Below are 18,136 nucleotides of genomic sequence, written 5' to 3' on the forward strand. Positions count from 1 at the left end.
CACATGTGTTGTCCGTTTATTTTTATTTAGCTGTCAGCTTACAGGTGCTGACAAAAGCGTATACCTTCCTCCTCTCTCCCCACAAGAAAAACAGAATATCGTTTAGAGTTTTAGCTTAACTTATCCCATTTTACACCTGGCTTTAGGAGTTTAGCATAAAACATCCTGCTCTAAAGGAAAACCTGAAATACAGATATCCTACCTGGGATCTTGACCTGGGACATAAGACACAAGTCCTATGAATATACAAACAATGAAAATATGCCTGCCACCAAATATCTTACCATAGCAAAAAGCAAAATAGCAGTAAAATTCCTTTTCTTTGCATTGAAAAGAACAATAGAAGTTCTGAAAAATGTGATTATAGCAAATATGAACAACAGAAAAAAGTTTTCTTCATTTTTGTATACTGAACTCCAGCTACACAACCAACAGTTAAATCTGTTTTCGGGAATAGGAATGAAATCCAGTCTTCCAGTAATAATTTTAATAGTGATGGAATCCAACACAAGCAGCCAAAATTGAATATCTTAAGGCTGCTAAAATCAGAAATCTGTATGCTTGAAAACAGTATTTTGACTTTGCCCCTGATTTCAGCCCCATAGTACCAAGCAATCAAGCAGACTTTTATAAAGCAAGATTTCATGGGAGATTAAAAAGAAGCAGCTAACCTGCTTCATGTTAACAAAATAAACAAACAAACAAAATAGGAATAAAGGAGATAATATAAAGGATCGTAGAAAGAAGCAAAAAGAATATGCTACATCTTGCAATTAATACCACCATTTTTGTAAAACAGACTTCCTGCAATTGCAGAACTTGGTAGTTAAAGTTTGTTGACAGAACGTACAAACTTTTCTGAATAGTAACTTCAATGGCTACAGAATAAGGCTGAGTTTATACAAAACTCTTACTACTACACCACCAAAACCACCTTTTTTAAGTATTATAGATACCTGGATGCAAACATCTATACTTAGACTCTCATTTCAGGGTAACACAAACTGATTTAACTTAAGTTGATTTTCTAAGCAACTCCTAATAGGCCAAAATAAACTTCCCCTCCACCAAGATTATCTATTTGTTGTTTTTAAAAAGCTATTTAAGGAGCTTTCTAACTACCAAAACAAAACCCATAAAGCACTTTTCCTCAGAAAAAAAGAGCACTATACTTAACACTTTGTGCTTTTAAAAAGAGAGTGTGTGTGTGTGTGTGTGTGTGTGTGTGTGTGTGTGTGTGTCTAAAAATTGTCAGTGATATCTTGGATACCTGAAATTTTGGTTAACACCTTTTAAAGAGTCTTCCTATTTGTAAGAAAGAAATACAAGCATATGATATTTTGGACTTTTAAGCATGCATCTGCTTTACTTGATTCTTTCTCAGCTTTCAGTTTGAGATTTCCCAGATTTCCTTACACCACCATCCAATTGTGAAAAATTTATTAGCCAGCTACAAATAGGAGACAAATTTCCAGGCATGACCCAACCACATCTCACACTGAGCATGATCAGGTTTGCTTGAGACTTCAGTGAGGGATCTAAGCAATAAGCAAATAAAGGAACAAAGAAACCACGTAGATTGCTCCATACTGTCATTAGTACAAAAAGGTGAATCAATGTCTCAACATGGCCTGAAAATGAACATCAGAGTGGCTCTAAGACACAGCAGTCATCTGCAACCCTTAAAGATTTTATGAAGCTCTAAGTTAAAAAAAATATTGACACTACAACAGAAGTATTTACTTGCCATGGTGATGAGGTATACATGCTATGCAGATAAGATTCTACTCTACTATTAATAATGCATCTGCATTTTATCCATAACATGTTACAACCAACACATAAGAGAGGGTTTCAAGATGGAAAGACGTCCAATGTCATTAGTTTACATGGTTTTGGCCAGAGAGAGATTCCCATGAGACACAGTATTTTGGCTACTCTGCTTGACAGTGTTTATCCATTCTGAAGACTAATGATCATATCACATCACTTGGCTCAAAAACAAAGAAACAAAGCAAAACTGAAATGAGCTGTAAAAATGACAGGGTAAAATTCTAGCTACTTAAAATAGTAACTTAATGATTTACAAACAGATTTGCACATCTGTTTATCTCAACAATGATGTTTCCTGTTTCACTTGCATGGATGTGTCAATACAAACAGCAAACAGGTAAGTACTATTAAACTAAGTATAAAGCTACTAAAAAAAGACAATCCAGGCTTATATCTTTTGGTGAGATTCTCTTGTGAGAAGCAGAAGTTACTTTCCTTCTATTATCAGCAATTTATATTATGTATATATATTTTTAGATTTATAAATGTGATACAGATTTTAAATCTCATAAATAGTTGAATTATTATATACGACTTAACACTATTCTAAGTATAGACTAATTTGCCTCTCTTAACCCATAATATATGTGATGAGAAACTGCAATTCACTTAGATGACATTGGTGGAACACTATCAGAACCTGTAACAACACAAAACAAACAAAAAATAAATCAGCATTAGCTGTAAATTTATCTTTCTTATTTATATCTGTCAAAGCTCAGCAAAATGAAACATGTCTTAGATATCAGAAAATGAAGCCTTCAAACATTGCTACTCCACATTATCACACACATCTGATTTTTAAAAACAGGAACAGCTGCATTTACTGATAAGAAAGCAGGAAGATGTTGTATGTTTTTGCACAAATGTTTGTAAAATCCTTCTTTGTTAAGCATATGTCTAAGAAATAAGCCACCTTTAATCTTCTCTAATGGTTAAGTCAAATGAAATAAATTGGCACAGTATCTTTAAAACATATACAAACAAAAGAAAGCAGCATTCATGTTTTTGTACTGAAAGGAAGTTATTTCAACTTCATAACTTCAGTCATGACAAATACTAAGAACTGATTAAAGATCAATGAGACCAAATGTCAAGCAAATATTTATTAAATACTACTAGAAAAATATATTTTTATCTCCAGCATGCACTTCAAAGGAGAAGTATGGGAGAGTCCTTGTATATGAAAGGTATTCTAAACAACTGAATTATGGACAAACAAAATATTAATAGCAACCTACTCATTACAGTAAATACATCTATGATCATTTTAAGGTTTCAGTATTCTTCATTATATAACTCAGTCAAGCAATCATGAGGTTTGGGAAGTTCATTTAAATATAATAAAGCAAAGAAACTACAAAAAGAAACTCAATTTTTTAATTTTACTCCACGTATATACTTCAAACACGCACGTTCCATGTAAAGTGACATATATATATCCTCACCACACATATCTATGGGAAGAGTCCAGAGATAATATATAAAACTGGGCCTTAATAAAGTTGCAATCTCTTCCTTCTTAGGGCCTAAATCAGTAGATCTTAAATGAGGATCTGGGTAGATTTCTATAAAGGCAAGTACTGCATCAAACTGCTAAACTACAACTGAATAATCCCAGACTACCAGACTCAATGTAATCAGAATTTCAATCTTTCATACCATGAAAAGATCTTTACAGGTTGCTTAAACATTCAGGTAAAACCAGTTAGTCCCAGAGAATTTGGATACCCACCCAGGGCAAAAATTACTCGTTCAAAAATTACTGGTTCAGACACGATGAGACAATCTTCTCAAACCTGGAAGTCACATACTGCAGTGGTTTTGAGTAGGCAAAACCCACAAGAAAAGTGACACCTGTCTCCCACAGATGAGAGGTAGAAGAATTCAGGAGATGCAGGAGCCCAGGGGTGCCACCACAGAGCAAAGCTGAAAAAGAAGCAGGGCTGTCACCTCAGCAGTACCAGAGCCTTATAAAGAGGAAGAGTCAGGTTATTCCTTACTCGGCACTTAACAGCCAGGGAAATGAACCACTAAAATAAGACATGAACCTCAACCAGAAGCCATTGTGTGGTGTTTAGAATCATTGGTTATTAAGCATCACATCGAAGTAGAATACTGCTATCTAAGGAGCAAAAACCTACGCTGGCACAAATAGGAAGCATTACAAAATAACCACAAAGTACTTCAATTAAGAAGAATTACCACACCCATTAAATAACAGCCAGTACTTAGATTCCCTGAAGTCATCTCAGTTACAAGGATTTTTTAGTTAACAGTGTCTTAAGTAATATATGGCATAGAAGTGAAAAGCAGAAAATATATGGAAAGCTATGCAAAATATTAGCAACAAAAGAAGAATTTCAGATTTATTTTCCAGACAAGTATGTAACTTCACATTTTCATTCAGAAAAATGACAATTTCTAACAATGTCTTATGTTAAAAACCTTGAGATGCTCAAAGTTATTTTTCAGAACAGATCAATTCCTGTTACAGAGCCAATGCTTCAAATGCCGCATGTTAAAATGCAAACTCATCATTTTACAAGCAACTCATTAAAAACGAAACTGTTTTATCATTATATGAAGTCATATAAAATAGACATGAATTTTATTTCTCACTAAGTAGTACTCAAGTTTGTTGCTGTTCTATTTCTTTCCTTGGATAAGAAAAGATGGCTCCTTTTCAAGCAAGAGTCATACCACACAGCATCAGTGAAATGCAGGTGGGTTGCCCCTACTGAAATGGGAGAAAATCCCAGTTGGGGGAACAGTAAATGAAATCACTCAACAACCTGGAAAACATTGCCTTCTGTTCTCAGAACAGGCCTATCAGTAGTGGGGCAGCCCACTATGTACCATATGTCTGTCACATAGTTTTGAAGTGTCAACTACACAAAACAGAATATGAACTGGTCTTTCTGCTTAGACTCAAAACGTGGTCAGCCTACAGTAATGGCTTAAGATCAAGAAAACTTTCCCACTATTCATTAAGCAATTAGGCTAACACTCAACTCATGCAACTGAATTCATAAAAGATCCTTTAATTACTACAACTCCATATATATATATATGTACTGGAGGAGAGGGCCTCGAAGTGAAAAGGCTTTGTAAACCTATCATTTTTGTGTTCTTCATAAAGTCTATGGCTGCCATAGACTTTCAGTAGCAAAATGAAATCCACAGCTGCTATGTCTTTTAGAACATTAAGTCAACATTTAGTACTGCCAATGTCTTTTTTAAAATAACCTAATATTTTACACCTTTAAGAAAATAAAAATACCATTACCACAACAGCAAACAAAAGATACTTTCAAGAAGAAAACTAGAGGGTTAATTCTTTTGGAGGTTTCTGTTCTTTAATGATTCTTATTCCAAATGCAAACCTGTGAAAGTGCAGCTAAATACTCAGTGCAACAAATTGAAGCCCAGCTATAGAAGCACTGCTGTAAAGAAATATAAAAATATAAAGAAATATAAATAAGAAATACAAAAACCTAAATAATTAGCTAGAATTTGCACGAAGTTTTGCCTAGTCTTAATTTGTATTTGCTTTCTTCCCACGCTGTGCCACAGGCCACAGTCTGGTCTTGGTTTGCAGTTTGGACAACAGGAGGCAAGAATAGATATACTCAAATAGAAGAGGCTAAAATAGCACTACTTTCTCCTAATCTACCTTAATATCTCTTTAAACAAAAGGTTCATATAGGCACAATTTAGAGCCAACAATAGACAAGTCCATTGCAGATGAAGGATTTCCTGAAAAACTATATGAAGCTAAGACGCAAGCCACAGCACAGTTATTTTTGGTGCTTTAATTTTATAACAGTGGCTTGTATTCAGCAAAGAATAAAATAAAAAAAAATAATAAAAAAAAATCACTTGTATCAGGCATTTCATGGTTTAATTGAAGTAATTCATGCTGTCTGCATGTTAAAACTGCTCACAGATTTTGCAGAGTCAACAATGCATCAATAGTGAATGATTACATTAATTACCTTCTAGATTAAGATGTATGGCCTTTTCAACTGTGTTGTTAGATGGAATAAAACTAAGAACTGATGCCACTGTATAAAGCAAGTCTGTTAGGCTTTTTCCATTATGGTTATTTGACAAGTTACTATGCCATTGCAAATGGAAAGAGTTAAATGAGAACCACCCATCCCAAGATGGGTGATGGCCTTCTATAGACCAGACTGGAACAAACTTGATAATTTCATGCACTAAGACCTCTCAGTTTAGCAAGGATTTAAACTAGAATTGTTTTCTATGAGTCTTTTAATCTAAAATAATACAGCTCAATATTACCATGCTAAATAGTCTCATTTCTTCCTGCCCCTCCCTCCCTATCTCTATTCTTCTGTTTAATACAAATACCCTTGGGAGTTAGAAACAGTCCCTCCTATTTGTTTTGCTTAAGATCAGAAAGAGATCAAGAACTACGGCACAATGTCTTCCAAGGCTTCAGAAAGTTTTTCTGGAGCACTTGCACAGTCATTTAGCATGACAATGTTGTTCAGTACAACAAATGTAAGAGTCCACTTGGTGTTAATCATGAGATTAAACGCATATTTTATCATTGAAACATATTTAAACAAATATATATCATCACAGTACCCTACTTGGAGACAGGAGGAAGAGACTGGAAGGCAAATCTCTCCACTGCAGTGACTTGGCTTCACTATATGGACCACAGCAAAAATAGTATCACTAACTTCCAGTAAAAGTTGTTTGCATACTTGGTTGTATAGTAACTATTGTAGTAACTATTAGTGATCATTTCTACTCTAAAAAGTTTAATGCAGATAATTGGGGGGAGGGAGGAGGTTTAAGAAAACTTAAAGAACAGAATTCTAATGTTAAAACAAGTACGAACAAATAAATAACTCTTAGATCCAGAACAATCTTTACCTGATAGACAGAAAAATACAGGCTGCAGTTTTGGTACAAAAACCACTTCATTTTTTTTAAAAATGAACACTAAAGCTAAATTATCCAGCATAATAATGCAACCTTTTTCCTTCTCTTGAACCATTATCATAATTTTTCCACTGCAAGATATCAGAAGGTTAGACAATAGCACTATTTTATCAAGATAATATTTTCCAAATTCTAGAAGCAGGTAATCTTGCACTTAATGAAACAGTATTTGATGTTAAGTGATCGTAAGTGCAAAAGGTGATAGTATTTTATTTTTAAAATGTTGTGTTGCTTAATGCTGGTATCAAGTTAGTCCTAACAAGACCTTTTCATCTGCAATATTTAAATTAGCTACCATCATATAAAGGAGAGAGACATCAAGAACCATGCTAAGATTGCTAACAACAGTAGTACTTAGCTGCTATAGTATCTAGTTTCAAGCTATCATTAAAAAAGTATCAATATTTAAATTGATTTTTGAATGAAAAAGTAATAAAGTTGTTCTGTTATCCCTCAATAATCTTTGAAGGTTAAAGCCAAGTTTTAAAGACATCTGTGTACTGTTACATTGGACTGTCTTCAGACTGCAATTTGACTGAGGAAGGCTTCCAAATGACAAAACTGACATTGCACTAATACTATCATCTCTGAGGGTTTAACTCAGGCACCAAAGTGATGTCAAGGACAGATCAACATTTGAGATAATCCACAAAATGATTCAGAGTATATAAACAGGTATAACTGGTTGAATTACAATTCAGTCCAACATTGTGTAAAGGACGGCATTAATTTGACCACTTCCATTAATTCAACTTTGCAGTGTTAGTAATTCATTCAAAAACATACTGAAAAATGTCTTCCAATGATATCATCCTATAAAGGAAGGAACAAGTATGATGCTCAGAGACAACCCCCAGAACACAACTGCAACTGAAGCAATTAGAAACTCAGGTGATTCTAATTTAGACCACAGGATATTATCAGGAACCATCAGAAAAAAAAAAAAATAAAAAAAGACATTGCTAAATTTCGAACTTGGGTAAGACTTGATTGGGGTGGGGGGGCTGGTTTTGTTTGTTTGCTTCTGTGGGAAACAATTACTGTATTCAAAGAAATATATAGATGTGGTAGGCAAAAAATATAATATATACATTAAGTACAAGTTAATACCTGAAGTAGTGAAAAGACAAAAAAAGAAATATCAGAGGAGCTCATTGGGCTACCTGTTACAATATCCTTTTTGTCACACTCACAATCACTTAAAAGATTCATGCATATTTAGTCAGCTGTAATGGGCTTCTTCCCACTCCCAAAGTACTTACTGAGCTTATTGGTGAAAAGTAACATAGGAATGCAAGACAACATTAGAAAAGATGCTTTTTACGAACTGAGCATTTCAATTATAGATAATTAGGAATCCATTTCAAGATCAATCCGTGTTTCAATATACAATATTAAGTGCTAGCTGGAATACAACTGGTTTAGGCTCATTAAAATTTTTTCATCCACTTACTTTCTTTTACTAATAATTTATCCTGCTAGCATTTAAGCCTTTAAACACTAGAGAATAAAGATGTTTTCCAAACATAACATTATCATACAAAACAACATTTATTGTATTCCATTTTAATATACTATCCCTTCATCCATCCTATACTACAGATGTGTTACATAGATGGATACCCAGATGAAACTTAGACTGAGTGTTTCTGAGTGACATAAGGGGAAAAAGAAAAATAAAAAATAAAAGGATTCAGCTATCCAAAGGCTGGTTCTACCACAAAGCCCCAAGACTCTGGGGAGAGAGAAGGAAAAAACAACACCACCACACACACACACAAAAAAAACCCCACACACACACCACCAAAATAAGCGATATCTCTCTGTCTTTCTACCCCATCAACGGACCAAGAAATCTTCCAGAACTGAGGCTTCAGCTTGCGGGCATGCTGTATCCAGTGATGACACCAGTTTAAGATGTTGCCGTCTTTCCACCTCCCTCCCAACGTTTTTTTCAGGCTTGTGCTTGCACAGCACATTGCCTGTCAGATATGCTAGGACAGCTGAGGAGGTGACACAGAAGTGGAAACAAGTAGTCAGTGATGACAGAAGAAATATTTTCAATGAATACTGCTGCCAAGAAAATGATATATAAAACATCACCTCCCAAGTTTTTATCTGTGAGTTTTACAGAATCCAGTACTTAAGCATCTGTCTCTGAGGCAACGGGACATGCAGTCAACCCAGCCTCCACAGATGAAGCTCCATCTTTGTATCAAACTTAACATTTAAGCAGAAACAGATAGGTTTTTTTAACTGCCAAATCTAAAGGAAATATTTAAACATTACTAAGAAAACAGTTCTGTTTATCATTCCTCCACCTAAACAACAACAGAGACCATTTCACAATGGTAAAGCTAACCTTTCACATACAGCTTAGGGCCACTTTTTTTCCCCATAATATGTATATGTAAATGACTGCATTTGGCAAAAAGGAAAAAAAAAAAACCCAACAACACACCACTTCTCAAGTGAAGGATGTCCTTGTGTCCACTTGCAGAAGATGACAAATACTTACTGCCATGTCACTAGTTATACAGTCACCACAAATGCACAGTTCCAAGAACATCTAACTGATCACACAGGCCATTTTCCAGCAGCCTGTATTCCAAGAAACACTGAAGTGTTCCACAACTAATTAAAATTATATCACGTTGGTTTCACATAGACATTCTCCCCTTTCAGATCTGCTGTGGACTCATGATGTAACATCAGTGAACAGACCAATGAAGATCTTCACAGAAGACAAAATTCATTTGAGATAATAATGTATTTGTTTCAATATCAAGAGGGCAGAATATGCAGTAAGAACATTTTCCGTTGGAATCCAACACTAGAATTAAGTAGAAGGAACCACATGAAAGGAAGCTCAAATATATAAACATAAAGTAAAAGTAATGATTAAAATACATTGAAGAGGAAAGAGGACAATAAAGCACTACTGTCTTCAATGAGATGATGACTAGAAACAAAATGTTTCCATTAGAAATGTGATGAAAGCTTGCTTTTTATTCAGGAAACAACCTCACTCCTGATTTTGGAGATAAATTCATAATATTAAACTAAAAAATAATCTGGAGGAGGAGAAACAAAGTACTGCTACACAGCAGAAGAACAAGATAGAATGAAGATGTAAAAGAAAAAGTACAGCAGGTCACCACATTTTAACAGGCATTGATGGAAATGATTGTTACCACATTCTCCTCATTTCCTACAAATCAGAGGAATTTCTTCTGCGTAACATCATCATCCTTTCAGTTTACATGAAATTAAAATCTGTCAACAGGCAGATGAACCAACTAAAATTTCTGAAATGTACCTTCTACCAGATAATAAAAGATACTTCTGATGAAAGGTAACTTTACCACCTCGCCATCAGTCCCCTTCTACCTTTTCGCTCTGCCTATTCATTACACAGGCTAACAATTTAGCTTCTCAATATAATGCCTCTCTATGCATCAAGGTACAAGAAATATTTCAAGATGTGCACTTCCAGTACAGAACCTCCTCTGATTGCATTCTCCGACTTAAAATTTAAATGCTCAAAGCAGTAAAAGAGACATGAAATAAGCACAAAGTAGCAGGCAGTTGAACACTGCCATGCAGGAAAGCAACAGCAGTGATTTACCTAGGAAAGCCACGTGCTCCACATGTTAGACCAGGAGGTGATGGGTCATTATGATCCCAATAAGAAATGCACTCAAACTCTGCAAAGTATCTCTCAATATGCTACTTATGGGAGATAACACTACAAAGAAAAAATAGGATCATCTAGATAATCTTACACCCTTCAGATACTGGAAACACCAAGCTGTGCAGTATAGCAGGGGGTTCCAACCAGGATGCAGCCTAACGTGCAGATCCCCTCCTACTGTCAAATAAAAAGGATGTTCACATAAGAGCTTGTTGCTGCAGCTGTAGGTAAAGGCAAGGCCACACGGGTTGCAGAATCGCCAGTGCTGAGTGGGAGATGCTCACAGACTCCTCTGTCAATCAGTGGCCGAGCATCTCCTGTAGCCAGGGCACACATGCAGTGCTCAGCTTCACTGTTATATGGATTGCTAATTCCTCAGCCTACAACACTTCTGGTTAAGGTAGCTAAAGTTGGTCAGTAGGGTTACATTGCTGGTGAGCCACCTTTCATTTTCAGGCTATCTGCTAGCAAGGAAGAGTCATCAGCACAGTTTCCTTGTGACTGTGCTATCAGGATGAAGTTACCACCGAGACTCACATCTGCACTTCAAGTACCACACCATTCAGATGCACCAGAAGTCTGCAGTCTTGCCATAGAATTAACAATCTCCTCTCTTTTTATTTCAACACTGAATAAAATCATTCCTCAACCCAAAAACAAATAAAATTTAAAAAAAAAAAAAAAAATCCAGTGATGTGTATTTACCCTGGTCCTCTCTGACATGAGTAAAAAAAAACTTCTATTCACAGTGCTGTTTGGACATATTTTATCAATGCTGAATCTCATCAGCAAAATTGTTCCATTTTATAGGAGCCTACAATCTGTCCTTGGAAAAAGTCTTTAGCTGCCTATAAAGGGAGAGTCACCTACAGTTTAAGGCCAACAAAAGTTCTCCTACTCAAAATTTAAGTGTTTCTGTTTCAGTTTTCAACATAGTTTCCTCAGAAGAAACTTTTGTCTGTTTGCGTTTCAACTGTTTTACAACCTCCACGGAACCTTCATCAAAAGTGCAAGCACACCAAGACACCCAAACTGTTGAAAAAAGCTAAATTAAATTTTCAGCCCAAATAAAAGAAAAAGCCTGATGGAAATGGCCAAATTATACACTAGACTGGATGAAACCATTCACCTCATACACCATATACTCAGTTCATGAACAAGCAGTTTTTAACATAAAAAGAGACAGCTGTGCATTCTTTCTGCATTTGGAATGGCAAAGCTTTTACCTGAATTAAATATTAATAGTTTTCATGATGTAAATTTTGTGATACAGGTTTTTCATCTCTTTCTGTTTCTGTTGTGTTTCGTTGGAAAATATTTTCTTTTTCCATGGTGGCAATAAAAATAAACAAACTGTTTATTATGATAGCATAATAACATGGCTTTTAAGAGAGCCTTAACTGCGGTTAAAGCTTCTGTAAGTGAAATCACATCTCCAGTAAGCACAACTGAAATTAGACAGTATAAATTCTAAATACAGTATTTAAGGTAAAAACAACAAAAAACCAAGAGCAGCAGAGAGAAAATGCGAGTCATACTTGAGTAGGCTAGATAATTCTCTCTTTTTAGAATACTGATAAAATTTTCATCACACTAAAGAGTTTCAGGGCAGGCAAAATTACTTTTGCATACTATAATTTGTCTAGTACACTAGAAACCAGAATGGCATTTCTGAAATTCCTCTCTTTCAGTCTTCTTCACACACACGCTTTTTTCAAACTTTCTTTTTCTCCCCCTGCCCCACCTGTTTTTTTCTTTTAAATAAGGAAGACGGGGAACAGAGCAATCCATTTGGTACTCCAGTTATTTGTGAAATATTCACCATCTTCCACCACAGTTATTTAACCTGGAAGAATTCAGAGCCTAGACATTTTTCTGGCCATCCTACACCCTCTCTAAGTTTTAATTATTGCAGAAGCAACCACATAACATAGACAAGAGAACAAGATCTTTTTCAGTCACATGCTGTCTCTGAAGGTCCTTTATTTACAAAGACTTTTTAAAATTATCTCCAGTATCATAAAGGAAGCAAATGGTAACTCAATAGACAGAATCAAAAAGGGGGAACAGAACTGGGTTACAGGCAGGTAAGTATGCACGCACACTAAGCGGTCATTAATTAAGATATGCCTGACCGATAGCAATGCAGTCACTCTTGTCTACACAGTTTCTCAGCACTAGCATGTGCTTTTGGAAACTGGGTAGCCTTCTCCATGGCTTTGCCCCGTTGGTGTTGATTATGTATGATTAATGGTTTAAAGGAATAAAAAGAGAAAGGTCAACTTCTGAGTGCAAAACAGAGCAGCTACACGGGGAGTAATTAAGATACTTGTGTAAGCATGATTAATAAGCACAAACTGGCACACTGTGCTGTAAACAAGATGCAACCAGATGGTTGGGATGAAAAGGATTTTTCCTAAAAAGCAATTTTTCAATGCCTTGAAAGTTGGCTTATTTTCTCCCCTCTAAGCCTTACACAACTCATTATCTACACATCCTAAAAGGAAGAAAGAAATAGTAACCCCTTCAGCATTCCCCCCTTCCCGGCTTTTTTCATACAGATAACTACAGTTTGCATGTAAATGGATTCAACTCATCTTTGTTTAACGTTGCCTTTTATGTCGAGTTTCATGAATTGCTAAGCCTGACAAGGTTCACTGGGAGTCTTTTAACTCCCACCCACAAGTTCTCCCCGGCTGTCATGTGACTGGCAGTATAGAGGGATCAGCAATGGCATTTATGGGGAAAGCGGGAAGACAGGTGTCAGAACGGTCCAGCAGGCAAACCGAACGAACACTAATCAGCTCTGGTGTTCTTTTACAATCCATATCTAATTCACAAGTTTCATTCTTTCTGAAAAACAATTACTAGGTTTTGAAGTTCATTGTGCATTTACTCAACTGTCTCTTCACATTAATGTAAGTGGGAACAAGAAAAAAAGAGTCAGCAGGGAAGGGACATCAAAAGATCTTAGAGCGGATAAAGGCTTTATTTTAAAGTAATATAATTACAGATAAGCATAATGTTTTACAATAAATTTAAATGTAGAGTTACATCCTTATGCACTAGGAAAATATTGGTTGGTTGTCTCTTGAGCTGAAGCTCTGGTACATACAAATGACTTCGCTGAGAGAAGAAAAATAAACAAAAAAATCTCATTGCAACATCAAAGGAAAGGATATTAAGGCAACAGTGGGAACAACAGAATCAGTACTGCATGTGAAGTATCTACAATCATAGGGCTTGTGTCTGAGAAAAAAAGTCATTAAAAATTACAAGAGGAATAGTTTGTACATTTCATGTTTCTCTCAGTTCAACATATTTATTCTCCAAAGGTAAATTTTGCCTCATCTACATTTAATTTAAAAAAAAAAAAACAAAACAAACCTCAAACAAAAAACCCACACCCACAAATCTACATTCCCTACTGACAAATCCTCTTAAAGTTTGAGTATATAATCTGGTAAAGCCTCAGCTAATCTTCATTGGTTGTACCGTTACTGACTCCAATATTGGGAAATTTGCTTTTGTGTAATATAATGTTAGGAGACATCTTAAACTCCGACATTTTCTGATAAAGTACAGATTTCTTAGGCACTTCATTTTCACCCTCACAAGAAGCTATAGGCATACAGCTTCTGTTGTGCAAATAATCCTTTTCCTCCATGCAAATGAACATCCTTTCAAGGATTTCCATACAGAGAATAAGTATTTGCTAAGTGAAATGAAAAAGACCCTATGTCAGGACCTCACTATCCAACCGTTTGGTTGTCCAGCAGCAGTGTTTGATGTTTCTGTAACTTAAATCTAGAAGTCTTTTCTCTATGAGGAAGTCACCTATTCAAATACATGTTTCTATTAGAAACTCCATGCAATACTCAAGTGTGAAGTGATTTAGAACTTTTCTTAATATCTGAATTGTGATTCCAGCAAAAGGATGGGCACCCCTTGAGGGACACAAGAGTATCTGAACTTCCTATCAATTAAACACAGACAGATGAAAAGCATTGTTTAGTTCCATATGAGTACATTTTGGGACCGGAAAAAGCAGCATGATATGTCAACTGTTTTCCCTTTTTCACTGAGAACAATCTTTCAATTTCTAGTAAGACAAGCCTGTGTCAGTCTTGATTTCTACCACCAGCCATTAAATAACTCTTCCTGGACAGGAAGTTATAATGAAATTCTATAACAAAGTCAACATACAGATTGCCAGCATACTCCAGCTTTGAAGTTGTTAAAAGGAGAATTTTAGTAAGCTACGAATGACCACTGATAGGCTAGCACTGCTAGGGACACCCCTCTAGTCCTAGATATACATAGCTTAGAAACAAGCTTAATTTAAAACCATCTAATTGCACTGTCAAGAGCCTGGCAGTAGAATGATTAAAGTAACTCATCTCCAGATATCCTGGTCTCCCACAGTTTTCAAATTCACTTTGCAAAAGCAATAAAAACTATTATTGATTGTGTCTGGAACTATTGTTAGGATAAGTCTCAGGAGTACAAACAACTCCGTTGAAAAAATAAGCTCATGTGAAATGTGTTTCCATTAATAATTGTATTATTAGTTTATAAGGGATGACTAAGTCTATGGCTCCATCCCACAATCAGTCACTCTCATATTATGTTTCTGTTTTTTTTCTGTTAATAGTGACAACAAAAAACTAAATAAACAGACAAATCAGAATAGATGTCACTCACCTGTGCCTAAGGAAAACTGGATAAATAATTCTGTGCTAGTTATATTCTACATATTGAGAGATTTGGCTGCTAGCGACTTTCTTCTCCACAGGCTTTGATTACAGATCTCTTAGAACAAGTGTATGTATTCAATACTGCTTGGTAATTTTCCCCGAGTTACGTTTTCAGTTTGAGGTTGTTGGTTTTGTTTTTTAAACCACAAAGCATACTGAACAATTTATATACTACACAGAAGGCTTGGAGTCATAAAAACTGAAAGCCAAAATGAAAGGGCCAGACTCCACTGTTTAATGTTATACAGCTTGATCAGCTAAAATGTTCCAGAGTTTAACTGAAATACATAACTGTATCAAAATTAGAAAACTATATTCTTTAAAAACACAAAGAAACACAAATATATTTTAATTAACAGTCTAGAAAAGTTTTCACACACACACTCATATCTGAATACAAATAAATCAACATTAATTCTCAACTTCAGCCTAGGAAAGTTTAGAAGGTTCATCTTTCAAGTGAACTTTGAGAAAGCTTTAAACTGTGCCAGATTAACTAATCCAAACATACAGTGAGCAAAACAACACTACATGTACATGAGTTAAGAAGCTGCCTCTGCAAAAACACACTGATGCAAACACTACAAGTCTCCTCCAAGAGAATCCCAGATTCAAGACAGCTCTTATGCTTATTTTATGTTTGTTGATTTTTCCTTCCTTAGCACAAAACGTATTCACATTACCTTAAGTGACTGGGCTTCACATTAACAATGCTATTAAAAAGTCAGGCTCCCATCACTATTTTAAGTATCTTCTTCCACACAACTGCATTGGAGTGTGCTCTTGCATCAGCTGTGAAACTCCACAAGACAAAGACAACTTTATATTTCTATTTACTTTTGGTGTTTGGCAAGACATTCCCAATAACATCTGTGATTTCTCAACAGCTTAAAAGGAGAAAATTATCCAGTTAAACATAGAAACAATCACAAACCAAAAGCCAATATGACTGCACTGGGGAAACTGGCACCACACAGCATTTTTGCAAAGATCCTATTTCGGACTAGAATGCATGCTACGGACAAACACACCATAATTTTCCCAGACTGAAAAACAAATATCAGGTTGCTGTAGCCTGCTTTATCTTTCTAAACCAGTCTTACCCTGGCAGCATCTCTAGTTCAAGTTAATTGTGAGTGACTTTAGACATCAGGACAATGCTGTTCCACACATCAACAAAACTGAGAACTGACAGGTAGCCTACAAACAATGACAATTACCAAGCAGCAACTAGGTTAGCTTTGCTTTTTTTTTTTTTCTTTCAGAGGCCCTCAAGGCACAGAAACTAGTGCACGGGCTACAATGAGATATGCAGATAGAGTCCATACAGTCACACCACCCTGGTTTCTACACAAGACTCTACTAGTATGCAAAGATGTCACTGTGTGATATCAATAACATTGATAACCAACATTTTTGCCAGTAACAACCTTTAATCATCTGTGTCTCAGTGTTTTGAAGTGATATATTTCAAAAATGTCAAAACTCTCAGTGAAATGTGGTACTAAAATGAATAGTCTGTTTGCTTTCCTTATTGATATACCAGGTTTCAGACTGTCAAAGTGCTTTTAGTTGTAAAAGAAAAAGTACAAAGTTGTTTTGACAACTACAAAAAGATTTATCAGTTACATGTACCTGCTGAAGTACCTAGATTCTCAAAGTGAAAATGTGTGTATGCAAGGTTCTTAATACTAGAAGTTGTCAAGTGAATATTAATATCTTAATATCCAAACAAGTTAAACTTTAAATTATTATCTCATATAGCATACTCCCATGAGCTATCATGTGTTACCTAATAATTCTACATTAATTTTCTATGTCTGCTTTTCTTTTAGTTGGTATAGAACTTAAATTTCTTTTCTTTTGTGCTTATAAAACATTAGTTCATGTGTTGTAAAGTAGATGCATTCCTCTTTAAAACCATTTGTTTGCAATATACCTAATATAAGTACACAGCAAAATGCACATACACACAGAATAATTCACATTTGTATTCTCTCTCACGTAACTCACTTGAGCTAATGTTAGTCAGAATAAGCACAGCAAAAACAAACTTCTGAAGAGATTAAATTTCAACTTCACACCATGGGATTATCATTATTATTAGGAAAAAAGGGCTGTATTGCAACTCATCTAAATCCTCTGCAGGCTGGAAGAGAGGGTATTCTCATCTGCTAAACTGTTGAGACGGCAAACAAGAAAGCAACAAGACCCTTTCACATACTACTGTGCAAATATAAAAATAAAATCAGTCTTATTGGGCTATTTCTGAAAAGTTCTAAGTGCCTGCAAGCTGGTTTACATTTGCTTTAAGAAGCTCTGATAGAAATAGGCTTCTATAATAAGTATTCAGCATTCATAGTAAAAAAAGCAGAGATAGACAGTAGTAAACAAATTAAATTTGCAGTTAAAATTTCACATTCCTAAAACACAGCATGGAATCAGTAATGGTACTTAGTGAAAGATAGATTCCATTTAACAATTATAAATTCTCTGAGCTAAATATTTATGACTATATTAGAGTCCATTTCACAAGTTACACTGTATGTAATTATTATAAAATATTCTGTTAAAATTTTTAACATTTAAGCATACTACCTTATTTGATTATTGCATTACAATATCCATAATTTAGGGCCTGATGGAAGTTCCTTGACCATAGATAAGAATTATCAAGCACTGCTCCACATGAATTCTGTAACATATGTCTGCTTTTCAGAAGTAGCACCCTTAGAAGACATCAAACATTTCTAGCCCACTCCTCCCCCGACCTCCGCTCCGTATTTGCTACAAAGATAATTGAACTTTCCTCAAAGTTTTACTCTCCATAACAAACCAATATGACTGACAACTAATACTTCCCGAGTTACAT

Source organism: Nesoenas mayeri (assembly GCF_963082525.1).
Source record: "Nesoenas mayeri genome assembly, chromosome: 7".
Classification (NCBI taxonomy): domain Eukaryota; kingdom Metazoa; phylum Chordata; class Aves; order Columbiformes; family Columbidae; genus Nesoenas; species Nesoenas mayeri.